At 51.3% G+C, this 12,828-nt stretch overlaps 1 protein-coding gene across 3 annotated transcripts in view; it reads right to left on the bottom strand.

The window, feature by feature from the left end:
* Positions 1 to 12,828, bottom strand: part of ATAD2 (ATPase family AAA domain containing 2) — a 393,801-nt gene that overhangs the window by 333,972 nt on the left and 47,001 nt on the right. The window lies entirely within an intron of this gene.

Genomic DNA, 12,828 nt, shown 5'->3' on the forward strand with positions numbered 1-12,828 from the left:
ACGGTCACACCTGACCAGACTCATACCAACAAAAGTCTGAAACCATAGAAATCACACAACAGCTGCCAAGATAGAACAACAGAGAGACCAGACCAAACAGACCTCCTGGCCTAAAGTACAAACAGGGCGGGCCTTGACCGGTCTGGAGGGTCTAGAGGAAAGAAAATTAGCAGGTAAGATCTAATTTCACCTTCCTCCACGACCCTCCAGACCGGTCAAGACGCGTGGGAAGTACCAAAGCAGTAAACATCCTAAGGGCGGGATCCACGAAGGCCAGAGGTCAACACTGCAGCCCCAAAGCCTGCCTCGTCCTTGGCATGCACATCAATCCTGTAATATTTAACAAACGAATGCAATGACGACCAAACCGCCGCTCGACAAATATCTAACGGAGGAATCATACTACTCTCCGCCCAGGAGGTCGCCATTCCCCTGGTAGAATGAGCCGAAAGTTCCTTAGGGACCACGCGGCCCTTCAGCAAATACGCCGACGCAATTGACTCCTTCAACCATCTAGCTATCGTAGCTTTGGAAGCTGCCACGCCCTTTCTTGCACCACCATAGAGAACGAACAAGCGATCAGAAAGTCTATAGTGCCGTGTTCTGGAAATATAACAGCGCAAGACTCTTCGCACATCCAACTTGGCCAGTCGACGCTGCTCCGCATCCCCCGCAAAATCAACCAAAACTGGCAAGGAAATAACTTGATTCACATGGAACTCTGAAACCACCTTGGGCACAAAGGACGGCACCGGGCGCAACGAAACCTTCTCCTTGGAAAAAGACAAAAAGGGTTCTCTACAAGACAAAGCCTGAAGTTCCGACACCCGCCGGGCTGAAGTAATAGCCACCAAGAACACCGTCTTTAGGGAAAGATCCTTATCCGAAACAGAAACCAAGGGCTCAAACGGCGGCCTCACCAAAGCATCCAGCAGGAGATTCAAATCCCACGGAGGCACCATCCGCCGCCGGGGCGGTCGCAGTAACTTAACACCCTTCAAAAATCGAACCACATCAGGACTAGAAGCTAACGACTTCCCCTGGATCTTCCCACGAAAACACGACAAAGCTGCCACCTGCACCTTCAAAGAAGACAAGGCCAGACCCCTGTCCATACCATCCTGCAAAAACTCCAAGACATCTGTCACCGACGCTCGAAAGGGAAGAACTTGTCTACCTGCACACCAATGCTCAAATACTCTCCAGACCCGGACATACGCCAACGAAGTGGACTGCCTACGCGAACTCAACATCGTATCGATAACTCTGGACGAAAAACCTTTCTTCCTTAACCTGTGCCTCTCAAGAGCCAGGCCGTAAGCGAGAACCGATCCGGATCCGGCATAACTATCGGTCCCTGACACAACACCACTGAATCTGACAATGGCAGAGGGTCCGCTACTGCCAACCGAACCAGATCTCCGTACCACGGCCGACGCGGCCAATTCGGGGCTAACAAAATCACTTGACCGGGGTGCCGAGCGATGCGCTGAACCACTCGACCGACCAACGGCCATGGAGGGAACACATACAGCAACTCCTGCGGCCAAGGCATCAGGAGCGCGTCTATGCCTTCCGCTTGAGGATATCTCCGTCGACTGAAAAACCTCTGAACCTGAGTATTGCCGGCCGTTGCCATGAGATCCATCACGGGAAGTCCCCAGACCGACACAATGCGATTGAACACCGACCGATGAAGCGCCCACTCTCCTGGGTCTAGAGAATGCCTGCTTAGGTAATCTGCCTCCACGTTGTCTACTCCAGCCACATGTGCCACGGAGAGCGCTAGAAGATGAACCTCCGCCCATTGACACAACAGCGCCGCCTCCTCCGCGACCGCCTGACTCTTTGTGCCCCCCTGACGGTTGACATAAGCTACGGCGGTGGCGTTGTCGCAGAACACCCGGACTGCTTTTCGCAACAGCACACTCTGAAACGCCAGAAGCGCCAGCCGAATTGCCCGAGTTTCCAAACGATTGATGGACCACTGAGCTTCTACCTGAGACCAGCGACCTTGAGCTACCTGACCGAGACAATGAGCTCCCCAGCCCTGAAGACTGGCGTCTGTGACGAGGACCACCCACTGTGGAGCCTCCAACGGCATTCCCTTGTCCAGATTTCCTGGGTCTAGCCACCACCGGAGACTGAGGCGTGGGCTTACCGGCAGCTGAAGGCGCACGTCCAACCCCTGCGACAGAGGTGACCACCGACTGAGAAGAGCTGACTGCAACTGCCGCATGTGCGCCCGGGCCCACGGAACTACCTCTATGGTGGCCGCCATCAACCCCAGGACTTGCAGATACTCCCGGGCCGTCGGAGCCGCCTCCGACAGGAATAGACGAATCTGACCCTGCAACTTGCGAATCCGAGGGCCCGGCAGGAAGACTCGACCGTTCCTGGTATCGAAAAGAACCCCAGATACTCCAGCGACTGCACCAGGTGACTCTTGCCGAAGTTCACTACCCAGCCCAGAGACTGAAGAAACTGCACCACCCGAGCAGTAGACACCTCGCTCTCCGACTGGGACTTGGCCTGAATCAACCAATCGTCCAGATACGGGTGCACCAGAATACCCTGCTTCCGCAAGGCCGCCGCCACTACAACCATGATCTTGGAAAATGTTCGAGGAGCCGTTGCTAATCCGAAAGGCAGAGCACAAAACTGAAAATGCTTCCTTAAAACCGCAAAGCGCAGGAATCGCTGATGAGCGTCCCGAATGGGGATGTGCAGATAAGCCTCCGTCAAATCCAAAGACGTGAGAAACTCCCCTTCCTGCACCGCGACAATGACCGACCTCAATGTCTCCATGCGAAAAGAGGGGACTCTGAGAGCTGCATTGACCGCCTTCAGATCTAAGATAGGCCGAAAGGCATCCTCCTTCTTCGGGACCACAAAATAGATTGAATAGCAGCCCAAGCGGCGCTGAGCGGGGGGAACAGGGACCACCGCCCCCAGACTGATCAAGCGAGCCAGTGTGTCCCGCACCGCTGCCCGCTTGAGCCTCAAATGACAAGGAGACTCCAGGAACCTTTCGGGAGGCGAGCCGTCGAACTCCAGAGCGTATCCGTCTCGCACCACCTCGAGAACCCACTGATCCGAAGTGATTTGGGCCCAGTCCTGGTAAAACAGACTCAGCCGAGCCCCTACCCGCACCAGAGCCTGGGCCCGCACACCTTCATTGCGAATTACGCCCAGACACCTGTCCTCCTGCGGGAAAATCACACCCTCCGCGCCGATTGCCACGAAAGGACTGAGTGCGCTGAAAGAACCGACCTCTAAAGGACCCACTAGTCCTCCCGGGCCTATACCGGCGAGCCTCCTTAAACCGACCTCGGGAGGAAGCACCCCTGGAAGCCGCCTTAGGACGAAAATCTGGAAGACGAGGGGGCCTTGGCATCGCTGAGCCCGCGCACCAACTTATCCAAATCCTCACCAAAAAGCATGGACCCCTTAAAAGGGAGCGAACAAAGCTTGGCTTTGGAAGCCGCGTCTGCGACCCAACCTCGCAACCACAGTGCCCTACGTACCCTCACCAGCATAGCCATATTCTTGGCCGAGGCACGGAGCAAATCATAAAGCGCATCCGACAAAAAGGACGATCCCATTTCCAATTTGGCTAATTCCTGCACCCCGGAGGTCCCAACCTCCACCGAATCATCAAGCAGCTTCTCGGCCCATCGGAAACACGCCCGCGCAACCAGCCCCCCACAAACCGAGGCCTGCAGGGCCAGGGCCGACAAATCGAAACTCCGCTTGAGGAAGGACTCAAGCCTCCTATCCTGGGGATCCCGGAGAGCAGTCCCCCCGTCCACCGGAATAGCCGTAGCTTTTGTAACTGCTGTCACCACCGCATCTACTGTGGGTGCTTTAAAGGAATCTCTATCTTCCTGTGGGAGCGGGTACAGTCTAGACATTGCTTTAGACACTTTACAGGGAGAATCCGGCGAATGCCACTCTTGAAACACCATATCCCGGAGGTCCTTATTCATGGGAAAAGACCTAGCCTGCCGCTGAATCCCCTTAACCAAGGGGTCCACCTGTCTAGCCTCCCCCAAAGCCGCCTCTGGCTGTTCAAACTTAAGGGTGGAAGAGACCTGCTCAATGAGCTCCGCAAGCTCCTCCCTGTGAAAAATCCGCACTACAGAGGGATCCTCCCCAGGAACCACCAACTCCGGATCCTGAGGACCCTCAAATCCCTCAGGGTCCCCTATATCACTAAAAGTACCTTCGGATCCTACAGGAGAGAATCCCTCCTCGTCGTCCCACTCAAATCGAGGCCTCTTAGTCAGTGCCGAACTAGACCCCTCCCCTAAAGGTGGGGGTCCCGCCTTCCAGGCTTGATAGAGGGTCCACACAAAATCCGGAGGAAAACCAACGCCTCCTGTACCCTCAGGCACCACCTTCGGAGCCGATCCAGGAGCAGCAGGGCCAAAAACAGCTGATTCCGCGGGACGCGCGGGATCCAAAATGGCGGACGTTCCCGCCAAAACTAAATTCGCTAAAACCGTCCCTGCCGATGCTCCTGCCGCCCCCGACACCCCCGAACTCGCTGGAACCTCCGCACAACACCGGGGGTGCCGCCATCGGCGAGGCCTGCTTCGGTTCGCCGCACAACCGGCACTGACCTCCCGGAGCTTCTACTCCTTGGCGCGACAGCGGAGGAGTTTGCCTGCCATGACCCTGAAGCTCCCAAAGACGCTGTGCAAACGGCGCCAAACAAAAACTTCTCACTCACCGCTTCCCAGCACAGCACTCGCACTGCTCTCACTCGCTACTGACAGGAAACGAACCTGCCATCCGTTCCTATCTAGAAATAGCTTCAGTAGCTCTAAAGAGACATCACCCAAATTTGGCAGCTGAGAAGTGAGGGGCTCTCAAGGCTACAATATAGAAAAAGCAGCCGAGGCACAAAGCTGCCAGAGTCTCCAAAGAGAGCAGCACAGGGGGAGGGACCTGAAACACAGGTGTAACACCCCAGGGGGGAAAAACTGGGCCCCACTGGACCCAGGGCCCCGAAGCACTTTTTTTTTTTTAAACCACGTACAGGGAATAGTCAAAACAAATTAAATTTTGGCAATAAGAGAACAAATCCCTTAACCGTATAATCAAGCTACCTCACCCAGACTATTGAAGACTGCACAGGCTGTCCATCTACCTCTGCTGAGACTGAGAAAATACTGGCTAGTGGATGTATGCACAGGTATATATACAGTATTCAAAAGCTCAGTTTTTCTCAGTCTCCCTCTGCTGGTAGGAGACATAACCCACGCGTCTTGACCGGTCTGGAGGGTCGTGGAGGAATGCACAATTTTATTGACGTGAATTTGGTTTAAAAATAAACAAAAAATAACTCGCCTGTTAATTTCTTCTCAAAATTCTACCAGACCAGTCCAAATAAGTGGACTGTATCCGCTAGCATAGCATGAGCATATGTGGAGAAAGTTAAGAATATGACTTCATTCACCTTATAGGTGACTTGCGTCCCAAAGACAAAACAAAAAAAAAAAAAAAAGAGTTTACAACAGGCCATCAAACCTGATGCAGTCAAACTCTGGGTTACTTATTATGAAAAACAAGAGAAGACTTGAAACCAAGGGTTAAATTATTCCCAACTTCAGAACAGGCTTACTTTTTTTTATTCTCGACTGCCATGGCTTCCCTAAGTGAGTGTTGACCTGGTCTGGCAGGATTTAAAGCAATGAACATTTTGAACAGGCTAATTTAAAAGTTTCACCTTCCTTACTGTCTATACCACACCAGTCTAGACAAATAGAAAATACCCAAGCTCTACCAACACAGTAACACAATCTTAAGATAACTCATACATAGTATGTGATACTTTATATGTATACCCGAGTTTGATTTGTCCTTGCCATTTTCAGGGCACAGACTGTAGAAGTCTGCCCTGGACTGTTCTTGTACTAAAAGTTCTAAAGTTAACATTGAAGCCCCTTAAAATTTACACTCCAGACCATATCTATCCCTTCACGTCAGGGCACAGACTGTGTTGCCACTCAATCTCCGCTAAGATTCCGTGGATCCATTCCTACTAAACAGGCTTCCTTTGTGTTTATCCCATGCATGTTTGAATTCCATTACTGTTTTCATCTCCACCACCTCCCGCAGGAGGGCATTCCATATATTCACCACCCTCTCCATGAAAAAATACTTCCCGACATTACTCCTGAGTCTGCCCCCCCCCCCCCCCAATCTACCTCAATTCATGTTCTCTAGTTCTACGGCTTTCCCGTCTCCGGAAAAAGGTTTGTTTGCGGATTAATACCTTTCACACATTTGAGCGTCTGTATCATGTCACCCCTGTTTCTCCTTTCCTCCAAGGTATACACGTTCAGATCAACAAGTCTCTCCTCGTACAGTTTGCAATGCAAATCCATACCATTGTTGTAGCTTCTTTACACCGCTTCCAGTCTTTTTGCATCTTTCGCAAGATACAGCCTCCAAAACTGAACACAATACTCCAAGTGGGGCCTCACCAATGACATGTAGAGGACTGGGCATGAGGAATCCATGGCAGCACTCAGGACTCTTGTACCCAAGATAGATACTTTCCTACTCTGAAGTGCTTAGAGTTGAAATTCAATAGAGGCAAAGCCTCTACCCTGCCGTTCTCCAAAAGACTCAGATGATGCCTATAACACTGTCACGTCTGTGGCCGTGACCACCCTGAGCCTTACCTTGTTTCTGGGGGTCAGCCTCTGTGCTCGCTTCTGTCTCTGTATTAGTTTTGGCTCTGCATCTGGGTGCTGATTACTTCACTAGACCTCAAGTGGGCTATGCCTCTCTGGGGGAGCCAGCATCTAAGATGGCTGCCACCTGCTCTGTGCCAGCTTCCAAGATGGCTGCCACCTGCTCTGTGCCAGCTTCCAAGATGGCTCCTGCTTGTCTTTCCTGTGTGTTCACTTCCTATGTGTTCCCAGCCTCTCCTTGGTTTGAGTGTGTTTCCTGCTCTTGTCCTGTGCAGGTAACATCAGTGAGGGCCTTCATAAGGAAGTGCTGTGATTGCAAGCAGGGCCTTTGCATGGTGTTATGCTATAGGTCATCAGGTTAGTGAGTGCACTAAAGCGCTGCTACTTAGCCTCTCTCTGGGGCTTTTGCCCATCTGCTACTTTGTGTCTGTGGACTGCTAGTCCTTCCGTGGGGGGCTCTGCCCTGCTACTTTGTGTCTGTGGACTGCTAGTCCTTCAATTGCCTTGCTCTGTGTTTGGAGTTTGAAGCTTCAGCCATTTTCTCTCTGTGTTTGGTGTCTGAAGCTTCAACCCTGACCCTGTTATGCTTCAACCCTGATTCTGTTATCCCTGGCTTTTCCTCTGACTGCTGCCTGCCCTAAGACTCTGGTAGTTCCTGGTTATTCTTCTGCCTAGCTAGTGGGTATATCCTGAGTGTATATCCTGAACCCGGCTTCTGCCTAGCTAGTGGGTATATCCTGAGTGTTTATCCTGACCCCTGCTTCTGCCTAGCTAGTGTGTTTATCCTGAGTGTATTCCTTGCCCCTGCTCCTGCCAAGCCTTGTGTACGTCTTGTCTCCTTAGTCTGTCTGGTGTTTCTGGCTTAGTGGCTGCGTGCAGCTCTCAGTCTTAGTCTCGTGCCATGCCCAGCCTCCCTCGTGTATCCCAGACCCAGGGTGGGTCCTCTGCATCTTCAGTTCCTGCTTTATCCTGCAAGTCCTGCCGGCCACCCACACTCCGGAGCTCAACTCCGGAGAAACGGTGGTCAAGCGCAGGTGAAGCTGTTCCTGTTCTGCCAGTTCCAGTTGCCGGTTTCAGTTACTACTCCAGTCCAGAGGTCCAGTCCTGTTCTTCCTTGTGTCCAGTTCCAGGGTGGTCTTGCCTGCCTCTGTCGCTCCGCGGCAGGGGTCCAAGGGCTCACGAATCTAGGTTCTGCCTCGAGGGACCTGACACACTTGCATCCTTTTCAAGTGGCTTATCAGTAAACTCTTTTGCTGTAGCTTAAGACAGTTGCTTCCTTGACTTCTGAGATCAACACTTTCATCCATAGCCAACAGTGCCTATCTAAATTTGGAGGTACCTGGGAATCTACAAGCGAGGCCCAAGTGCAACATATGCATGGTAGACTCTGCCCAGTCCAACTTTCTTACAATCAGAAATGAGCCTGAATTCAGGTAGAAGTGAAGCAAAGTTACAAAGACAGTACCGCAAACCAGCATATGAGAAATAATACAGAGTTGTGGAGGAAGTGATGTCACGCAACGAGATGGCAGCTTAAGATCGAAGTTCCATCAGGGCGCCGAATAAAAGTGCTACTATCCTGTGTAGAAATGCTGCCCCGAGGAGGGAAAAGGTGTGCAGACATCGGCCACATCATGCCCGCGAGAAAGGGACTGGAAAAATTCAAATTCACAGCCTCCCCGGGAAGGAAAGTGGCGGAGGTGGCGGGGACAGAGCGGAGACTCAGGCGGAGAGCAGATCGGACAGTGCGGTGCGCTGCAGAAGGCGGGAGTCCCAGGCAGAACGCAGCGGCGGAGCAGAGTGTGGAGGGGCGCATGGCCAAGATAGTGGCGCCTCCGCTAAACACGGGAGCGAAGCCTGCTGAGGAAAAAGCCCAGGAGGAAGGCGCATGCAGGTTGGAGGTGCTGGGGACTGCTTTGGAGGCAGTGCAATTCTCAGAGGAGAGAAGGTTGGTGGAAAGCACAGGCAGGAGGGAGGAGGCGAGGCCCAGCAAAGGAGCACTGCATGTGGTGGAGACAGCCCCTGTGGGGGAAGAAATGACAGTGAAGGAAGTGGAGAAATGGTTTCAGGAGCTGAAAGCAGAATTTGCAGGTGTCTGGAGAGACAGGTTGCCATGAGGGATTTCCGGGCTGAACTAAGGGACCTGGGCTCCAGGGTTGGAGAAATGGAGAAGGAAGCGGACAGCCTTAAGAAGAATGCAGGAGAAGTTAAAAGCAGATTTCAAAAGAGAGGAGGAGGACTAGCAAGGGATGAAGGATCAACTGGAAGACCTGGAAAATAGGTCCCGCAGGAATAATCTGCGTTTCAAAGGGATCCCTGAACTAGATATCTTTACTAATTGTGAAGTAGTAATTCAGGAGTTGTGTGGGTACATACTACACCCTGAGGGAGAAGGTGAACGGCAGGAATTCCATATCCAGAGGGCGCATCGAGTGGCGAGGCCATGCTGGGATTCTAATCCAAGGGACATTGTGGTATGCTTTGCTGATTTCCCTTTGAAAGAGAAGATACTGGCCAAGGCAAAACAAATGGGGGAGATTACGTGGAAGAACTGCAAGATTGGTGTGTTCCAAGTGTATATCCTGAATCCTGCTTCTGCCTAGCTAGTGTGTATATCCTGAGTGTATATCCTGAATCCTGCTTCTGCCTAACTAGTGTGCACATCCTGAGTGCATATCCTGAATCCTGTTTCTGCCTAACTAGTGTATTTCCTGAGTATATACCCTGAACCCCGTTTCTGCCCCTGCTCCTGCCAAGCCTCTGTGTATGTCTTGTCTGCTCAGTCTGTCTTATGTTTCTGGCTTAGTGGCTGCGTAACAGCATTCAGTTTTAGTCTAGTTCTGTGCCAAGTCTCCCTCGTGTATCCTAGACCCAGGGTGGGTCCTCTGGGTCTTCAGTTCCTGCCCTACAAGTCCTGCCGGCCACCTGCATTCAGAAGCTCAACTCTTGAGGAACAGTGGTCAAGTGCAGGTGAAGCTGTTTCCTGTCCTGCCTGTTCTGTTTGCCTGCCTCAGCTACAACTCCAGTCCTGCTCTACCTGGTATCCAGTTCCAGGGTGGTCTTGCCTGCCTCTGCTGCTCCTCGGCAGTGGTCCAAGGGCTCATAAATTTAGGTTCTGCCTCGAGAACCAGACACAAGATCTGGCCTGGACAACTTTGCAGAAGTGTAGGTCCTTCAGAGATGTTACCCAGTTTATGAAATCTAAGGGGATAAGATATAGGTGGCTTTTCCCCTTTGCCATGTGGTTAACTGTGCAGGGAAAATCGCGCAAGGTGCAGATTCCAGAAGCGTGGACAGCCTTGTGGGCACTGGGATGCAGGGAGGCTCCAGGTCCAGTGGAGGAGCGAGAGAAGGCCACGGAAAAGAGAAGGGCTCCAGAGTGACAGAGGGGGGAATCCGGGAGCTGACAGCGGAAGAGGACAGTGTAAAGCCCGTCAGTAGAGTGGAGAGGATTTGAGACTGACGGGCACTGGATACAGAGGGCTGGAAGTTGTAATGACTAAAGGGGAATGTAGGGTGGGAGGTTTTGCTGTGCATTGGGGAGGGAGGGGAAGGTCAGGGTATTCTTTATTAAAGGAATATTGAGGGGGACAGATGGGGAGTAAAGGATATAATGGTTGCAAGTACGGGTAAAGCACTGCGTACGACTGGTAGCACTATAGAAATGATTTTTAGTAGTAATTTATAGTAGTAAAGCCCTGGGGGTGTGAGTCACTTTCCTGGAATTAGCTGCTCTGCGAATGGGCAGATCAGGGGAGGTAGGGGTTGGGCAGGAAGAGGGGAGTAAAGGGGGAGTTTTTGGTGTTGGGAACATGGAATATGAATGGATTAAATGAGAGAGAAATGGAGTACGGTGTTTAAGGAGTTGGGTAGGTTGCAGTGGGGGATTATGTTTTTGCAGGAAACACACTTGAGGCCGAGTGATGCGCATTTGCTACAACGCAGACAATATAGAGAGGTGGTGGTACATCAAGAGGAGGGGCCCAAGAAGAGGGGTGGGGTGGCTATTTTGATTCGACATAATTGTGGGTTTGTTTCAAAGCAAGCGTTCCGAGATAAGGAAGGGAGCTGTATAGCGGTCAGAGGGTAGTTGCAGGGTAAAGAAATGACATTGATTAATCTTATGCACCGAATGGGAATCAGAAAGATTTCTACAATAAGCTGGGGAAGGATCTCATGGGATTCGTGGGGGAACAGGTAATAGTGTGTGTGTGTGGGGGGGGGGGGGGGGGGGGGGGATTTCAATATGGTGCTGGATGCGCAATTGGATCACTCAAAGGGGGGGGGATGCAGAGTAGGCCTGGGAGGGGGCTTTGAGGCGGTTTATGAAAGGGTTGGGGGTGGTGGATTGCTGGAGGCTTTTACAAGGAACGCAGAGGAACTATACTTTTTACTCCCATGCAGCACAGAGTTACTCCAGGATAGATGGGATTTGGATTTATTGTAATGATTGGCATGGGGTGGAGATAGAACCAATTTGTGTTTCAGATCATGCGCCAACATGGGTTAAATTGAAGGGGGGGGAGGGAAGTTGGAGATTGAATGAGACCTTGTTGGGGGAAAGAGCATATAAAGGAGGACATTAGACACACCATTCAGGAATTTAGGCAATTTAATGATACGGGGGAGGTGTCAGATATATTATGGGATGCGTCTGAAGGTAGTGATGAGGGGGGTATGATAAATGGGGGGCCCAAAGGAAGAGGGAGAGGGGACAAAGATCCTTGGAATTGAGAGAGACTGCTGTACATTGAACAGCTACATAAACGTAATCCGGGAGCTAGGCTTTGGGACGAACTTAAGGAAGAGAGGATTTGAAGCAGTTGCAGATGGAGGAGGTTGAATTTATAAGAACTCGACTCAAGCAACAATATTTTGAGTTTGCTAACAAGTCCAGTACATTACTAGCTAGATACTTGAAAGCACAAAAGGGGTGCTCCCATATACAGAAGATAAGGGATGAGGGGGGGTGGGGGATGGAAGTATACTGACATGGATATTGGGGACTGTTTTTTGAGATACTACAAAGAGCTATATAGAACCTGAGTGTTTCAGAGGAGGATATGGCTCAATATTTGGATAGTATCCCACTGCAACGGCTGGAGGAGGGGGAGAGGGCTCGTCTAGGGGAACCTATTTGATTAGGAGAGATTCAAGGGGTGATTAGGCGGTTGCCTAATGGGAAAGCTCCGGGACTAGATGGGTATTCGGCCAGGTTCTATAAAAGTTTTGTGGGAGAAGTGGGGGATTTGTTAGTAAGAGTGGGTAATGGCGTGTTAGAGGAAAATAAGCTCCCGGAGTCTTATGTCGGAGGCGGGAGTGGTGGTCCTGCCTAAACCTGGGAAGGATCCGGCTCTGTGTGGGTCTTATAGGCCCATTTCCTTATTAAATGTTGATGCTAAAATAGTGGCTAAGGTAATAGCTAATAGACTGGCACGGGTACTTCCGAAATTGGTGCACATGGATCAAGCGGTATTTATTCCCAGGCAGCAAGTAGGAGACAATGTCAGGCGTACCCTGCATTTGATTTGGGAGGCTCCAAAGAGGGCTGATACGGTTTTGTTGGCGATTGATGCGGAGAAGGCCTTTGATAGGGTTAGTTGGAATTTCCTGCGGGCAGTGTTACAGCGAATGGGCCTGGGAGAGGTTTTTTGCGCCTGGCTAGCTGCCTTATATGATCAGCCTAAAGGCGCGCATTCAAATTAATGGGGAATATACCAACTTTTTCCCAACAGGGCGTGGGACTAGGCAGGGGTGCCAGTTGTCCCCCCTTCTATTTGCTCTGTATATGGAACCCTTAGCAGAGATCATACGTCAGGATCCAGGGGTGCGGGGGATAAGGGTTGCAGGAAGGGACCATCGTATTGCTTTGTTTGCGGACGATGTGTTGTTGTATGTGACGAATCCGGAGCATACATTAAGCACAGTAGTAGAGATTTTGAGGGAATTTACGAGCTTTGCAGGATTGAAGGTTAATATGGACAAAAGTGAGTTATTGGGGGTTTCATTGTCGGGAGCGGAGGAAAAGAGGTTGGCCGAAAGGTTTGCTTTTAAATGGGCAAGGCATACTATCAGGTACCTGGGAATCCAGGTTCCCAGGGATCTGAGTAGAGTGTTTAGT

This window comes from Microcaecilia unicolor, chromosome 1 (genome assembly GCF_901765095.1).
Source record: "Microcaecilia unicolor chromosome 1, aMicUni1.1, whole genome shotgun sequence".
Lineage (NCBI taxonomy): Eukaryota > Metazoa > Chordata > Amphibia > Gymnophiona > Siphonopidae > Microcaecilia > Microcaecilia unicolor.